Genomic DNA, 6890 nt, shown 5'->3' on the forward strand with positions numbered 1-6890 from the left:
CTTTGTTATAAAGCAGAAACTAACACACCACTGTAAAGCAATTATACCCCAATAAAGGTGTTTTAAAAAAAAAAAAGAATATGTGGCACATATATACAATGGAATATTACTCAGCCATAAAAAGAAACGAAATTGAGCTATTTGTAATGAAGTGGATGGACCTAGAATCTGTCATACAGAGTGAAGTAAGTCAGAAAGAGAAAGCCAAATACCTTATGCTAACACATATATATGGAATTTAAGAAAAAAAAATGTCATGAAGAACCTAGGGGTAAGACAGGAATAAAGACGCAGACCTACTAGAGAATTGAGGATATGGGGAGGGGGCAGGGTAAGCTCTAACAGCTTTTTGTTTGTGCTTTTCTTTCCATCACCACTGCATCAGTTCTATTCTTTCTACCTATCACCTGGATAATTGTAGTAATTTCCTAACCGTTCTGCTGGTCTCTAAAACTTGTATCCATTGTATTAATTCTCAATTCTGCTGAGTCATCTTGCTAAAATAATTCTGATGGTGTTGCTCCCTGCTTAAATTCTTCAATACCTTCTCAGGGCTCTCAGAACACTCTTCAATATGTTAACCATTTATTTTTGTGTCTTTATTTATTTATTTATTCATTCATTTATTTATTTTTCATTGGAGTATAGTTGCTTTACAATATTGCATTAGTTTATACTGTACAGCAAAGTGAATCAGCTATACGTATACATATATCCCCTCTTTTTTCAGATGTCCTTCTCATTTAGGTCACCACAGAGCATTGAGTAGAGTTCCCTGTTCTATACAGTAGGTTCTCATTAGTTATCTACTTTATACATAGTATCAATACTGTATATATGTCAATCCTAATCTCCCAATGCATCACACTACCACCCCCTACCCCCTTGGTATCCATACATTTGTTCTCTACATCTGTGTCTCTATTTCTGCTTTGTAAATAAGATCGGCTATACCAATTTCTTCAGATTCCACATATATGCATTAATATACTATATTTGCTTTTTCCTTTCTGACACCATTTGTTTTAGTTTGTTTCCAGGACACCAGAGACTACATGCTATCCTCCTGACTTTCAAACACCTGACTTAAAAATGACCACAGTCTCTGAGTATTAATGGTGTGGGAAAATGAACTTAATCTAAACTTCCTAAGGCATTTTGAAGGATATGACTAATCATATGTGTTAGATACACTCTCAGTGGCAACTGCAGGAGATGCTGATAAAGAATTATTAATTACTAAATGTCAGAGTAAGTCTGATAAAGAATGATGAAAAACAGAATGTCAAAGTAATCTCAATGCAACTACTGATATATATGGAATATCTTCTGACTGTTTACTAAAAGTAAGATGTATAACAACTGTAACTTTAATTCCATATGATAAGATGTGAAAATCCACTACAGCTTGCTACCCAGTGTACTTTTTTTTTTTTTTTTTTTTTTGCGGTACGTGGGCCTCTCACTGCTGTGGCCTCTCCCACTGCGGAGCACAGGCTCTGGACGCGCCGGCTCAGCAGCCATGGCTCACGGGCCCAGCCGCTCCATGGCACGTGGTATCCTCCCAGACCGGGGCATGAACCCACGTCCCCTGCATCGGCAGGTGGACTCTCAACCACTGCACCACCAGGGAAGCCCCCCAGTGTACTTTTTAATGTGTATTTTTTTCTCAGTTAAAAAAAAAAGTAGTTAACTTTATATTTATGAACTGGCATGTAACTCTGGGTCTCAATTTCTTTTTTTCCCAACAATGACCATTGCTTCCACATCCCATCACCGGAATTCTACATATTTACAGCTCACAGAGGTGTTGTTGTCTCAGGATTCCCAGTCTACAGTCCCTATTTGCAAAACTCTATATGCATTGTGAGACAGGAAGGAATGGGGCAGGACACAACTGCTAGATAAATGAAGAAGCGGCACAGCTGTTAGGATATGATAAAAACTGGCTGGAGCCAGCTGAAACCAAGATGGCTTCAAGAATAGTCCAGTCATGGACCTTTAGCTCGTTATACTTTCATCGTAATACTAAAAATCACTCCACATTATGCCATGACAGTTCTCAAGTGGACCATAAAAGGCCAAAAAGTGGGCAGTGGCCCAGTTCCTGGGAAATGCCCACCTTCCCTGAAATAGCAAGAATATTCCTCTCACTCATTAGTGTATGAAATTAGCCCATAAAAAAACAAACAATCCCATGCCCTGGGGCTACTCTCACTTTCTGAGATGGTCTGCATTCTGCCTATGGAGCATTTATCTCTCTAAATAAACTCGCTTTCACTTTTCTTTGGCTCACTCTTGAAATCTTTCCTGCACAAAGCCAAGGACCCTCACTCAGTGGTCTGTTCTAAGGACCCGCCTGCAGGTCCTAAGACACGACATTTCCTTCTCTTGCAACAATTCCTCACAATAAATTGTCATCACCAGAAATCCCACAGCTAGGAATAGCAATTCTAAGACAGGGTTAACTCTGTTAACAGACTTATACAGGTGTACAAACACAAAAGACACACAAGCCATGTATAAATGATTGAATAATGTTTGAATGCTATTTTTAGAGGAAAAAAAGACAGATAGCACATGAATGCGGAGCATGATAGGAGATAAAAGGGAGTTACAAGGCTTATATGCTAAGACAGAAAGAGGTCTGGAGGGAAATGCTATCTGTTTAGCGTTTATTAAGGATTTTGTGTTTCTTGGCTTAGATGGTAGATATATTTTATTGTCATTTCTTTAACTGAACAGGTTTCCACAATTTTTACACATGCCAAAATTCACAATTTTTTTAAAAATTAAGTTTTTAGAAGAGATCATATTTTAGGAGTTGCACGAATGAATAAAGATGGAGTACCTGACAGACTAGTCTAAGCAGTACAAATGCTCCCATGGCCTTTCTTGGGCAGAAATTTCACACATGTGTTGCTGTATTTTTTTTTTTTTTGCTTTACTTTTATTGCTGTGGGAGAGTTGAATCTTTCTGACGCCTCATAGGAGGGAGAGAAAATAAGGAAGCCTATAGACGGATTTCTCCAGACTCTTGCCTGTCTTTTCCCCTTATGATCCAGCTCTATAGCCTTATTGCACATCTATAATAAAACTCAGCCATGAGTATAACTGTATGTTGAATCCCATAAGTACTTCTAATGAATCTATGAACCTGGGGATGGTCTTTGGGACTGATTACACAGCTTCTCTTTAAAACTATCCAATAATCTACAGCAAGATAACTGATAGATACTTTTAGCCGTTTCCTAGCATATTGTAAAAGTTCCCGAGTTTTAGAAACAAACGAACTTATCTTCTGGGATTAAGTGGAGGGGGGAATGATAAAAACATAGCAACATAGCCCAGGCCACAATTTAAACAAATATTTACTAAAATGAATAACAAAGAAGATGTGGAAAATCTCTAAAGTAAATATTTGTATGTTTATTAATTTTTTTATCAATTATAAATGCTTTTATAATAATTTTATTTCTGAGATTTAAAATATTAGTACCATATGTCAATGATTAATATAAAAATGGTCATAACAGGCCTTAGATTTCCTAACTCTAATAGGGTATATCTGATACTTTTCCAAAGATGAAGTTATAACTCTGTGGAACTTGTATATTAAAGAGTTGAATATCAATAGGGAATTTATTACCACTATACAAGTGATTAAATCGACTTGGTGGCCATGGAGGTATGCCACTCAACTTTCCTTTCAAGGAAGAAACTGCCAAAAGGCCCAGTTAGCTGACAACTTCCAGCTGCAGTGCTTTTTCCATAGTGCTTGAGCTGAAGTCATGCTCTTCTCATGTAGACTCAGCCAATAACTCAGCATAGTCTAGGAACTAGGGTCTGGCTCTTTTCTGCATAATGCAAGCCTTCTCTATGGGAAATCTTTGCACTGATGCTCCCCATTGGGCTGAGACTTTCTAAGAGCTGTACCACAGTTTGAGGCTCTTATCACCCAATTCTCCCTCTCTCTCCACTCTCCCTTCAGAGGTGTTAGACTTGCATTGCAGTCTAAAGGTTTTTCCTGTCTGTACCTGGGGAGTGTAATATTCCATAGGCATCACCTCCAATAAATCTCTCGCACTTATAAATTCATATTATGTCTGCTTCCCAGAGGACCTGAACTGACACAGCTGGTGTCATAAGTGGTCCAATGAAGCAGGCAGTAAGATGTGCTTTGGGGAGTTCATCACTCACTTCCTGGCTGGCAAGAAGGACCTCATCCTGAGTGGCATGTGTGGCATGGATATACCCTAACACAAAGTAGTAGGCTAATTGTTAAATATTTCACTTAAGGTGACTTAGGACAACCTCCCAGTGTCGGGGAACACACTAGCCAATGAAATGGTTAATGCATTTGGAAGGTATAAAGAACAATGCATATAAGGACAGTGGAATTGGCTGGTTAATATTATCTTGCATGGGTGATCTACAAACAGATAGAGGAAACTAAGGATAGTTAACAAATAGTTAAAAACTAAGTATGAGAGCCAGAATGCCTCTCTATTAGCTTAAAAAGAGATGTATCTCCTTCAGTGATAGCAGACACAGGAGAAGATCAAACTAGGGCTTTACCAGAGAAAAAATTTATGTTAAAGTCACGGACCTAGTTAGAAAAATGTGGAACCCTAAAATATAAAATGAGGACATTTGGTTGGGTCCTGCCAAGGGAATGTTAGAAGAATTTGACTATTGTGGTGTAGTGAAGGTAGCCATAGAAAAAACAAAACCCAAGTCCAATGTAACTTAAAATTGTACCTCAAGAATGACCCATAATTATATTGTATAAATAATAAAAAATTTACTTAAAAGATTTCAAATCAATGAAAAGAACCATACTCATAAATAACTCAGATATTCAGCTATCAAACATGAAATTTTATAAATATAATAACTATAAGTGGAATATAACCTTTAAAAATTGTGAATCACTATGTTGTACACCTGAAAGTTATATAATACTGTAAATCAACTACACTTCAATAAACTAATAATAATAAATAAATAAAATAAGTATGTTAAAGGATACAGTGGAAAAGGTGGACAACATGTATGGGTAACTTCAGTAAAGAGATGGAAACAATAAGGAATAATTAAATAGAATGCTAGGGATAAAAACATGGTAAGCAAGATGAAGAATGCCTTCAAAGGGTGTATTAGTTTTCTATTGCTACTATAAGAAATTACCACAAACTTAGAAGCTAAAAACAAAGCAAGTTTATAACCTTACACTTCTGTAGGTCAAAGGTATGGCATGAGTCGCAGTGGACTAAAATGAAGGTGTTGTCATAATTCAAGTGGAATTTATCCCAAGGATTCTTCAATATCCACAAATCAATCAGTGTGATACACCACATTAACAAATTGAAGAATTAAAACCGTATGATCAGAACTTCCTTGGTGGTCCAGTGGTGAAGACTCCATGCTACCAATTCAGGAGGCAGGGGTTCAATCCTTGGTTGGGGAACTAAGATCCTACATGCTGCATGGCATGGCCAAATATATATATATATATATATATATATATATATATATATATATATATACAAAATCATCTCAATAGATACAGAAAAAAATTTGAGAAAATTCAACACACACTTATGATAAAAACTCTCCAGAAAGTGGGCATAGAGGGAATTTATCTCAACATAATAAAGGTCATATACGACAAACCCACAGCTAACATCATTCTCAATAGTGAAGGGCTGAAAGCATTCCCTCTAAGATCAGTAACAAGACAAGGATGTGCACTGCCACCACTTTTATTCGACATAGCTCTGGAAGTCCTAACCAGAGAAATCAGAGAAGAAAAACAAATAAAAGGAATACAAATTGGAAAAGAAGAAATAAAACTGCCACTGTTTGCAGATGACATGATATACATAGAAAATTCTAAAGATGCTACCAGAAAACTACTAGAGCTCATCAACAAATTCAGTAAAGTTGCAGGATACAAAATTAATACACAGAAATCTGTTGCATTTCTATACAAAAAAACAATGAAATACAGAAACAGAAATTAAAGAAATAATCCCGTTTACCATCACATCAAAAATAATTAAATACCTAGGAATAAACCTACCTAAGGAGACAAAAGACCTGTACTCTGAAAACTATAAGACACTGATGAAATTGAAGATGACACAAACAAATGTAAAGATATACCATGTTCTTGGACTGGAAGAATCAATATTATCAAAATAACTAAACTGCCCAAGGCAATCTACAGATTCAATGTAATCCCTATTAAACTACCAATGGCATTTTTTCACAGAACTAGAACAAAAAATTTTACAATTTGTATGGAAACAAAAGAGACCCAGAATAGACAAAGCAATTTTGAAAAAGAAAAACAGACCTGGAGAAATCAGGCTCCCTGACTTCACACTATACTGCAAAGCTACAGTCATCAAAGCAGTATAGTATTGGCATGAAAACAGAGATATAGATCAATGGAACAGGATAGAAAGCTCAGAAATAAACCCACACACCTATGGTCAATTACTCTATGACAAAGGAGGCAAGATTATACAATGGAGAAAAGACAGTCTTTTCAATAAGTGGTGCTGGGGAAACTGGACAGCTACATGTAAAAGAATGAAATTAGAACGTTCTCCAACACAATACACAAAACTAAACTCAAAATGGATTAAAGACCTAAATGTAAAACAAGACTTACATAAAACTTTTAGAGGAAAATAGAGGCAGAACACTTTTTGACATAAATCGCAGCAATATCTTTTTTGAACTACATTAAACAAATGGGATCTAATTAAACTTAAAAACTTTTGCACAGCAAAGGAAATCATAAACAAAATTAAAAGCTGACCTACAGAATGGGAGAAAATATTTGCAAACTATGTGACTGACTAGGAATTAATCTCCAA

Source organism: Monodon monoceros, unplaced genomic scaffold (genome assembly GCF_005190385.1).
Source record: "Monodon monoceros isolate NGI ecotype Baffin Bay Population unplaced genomic scaffold, NGI_Narwhal_1 Super_Scaffold_22, whole genome shotgun sequence".
Taxonomy (NCBI): Eukaryota; Metazoa; Chordata; class Mammalia; order Artiodactyla; family Monodontidae; genus Monodon; species Monodon monoceros.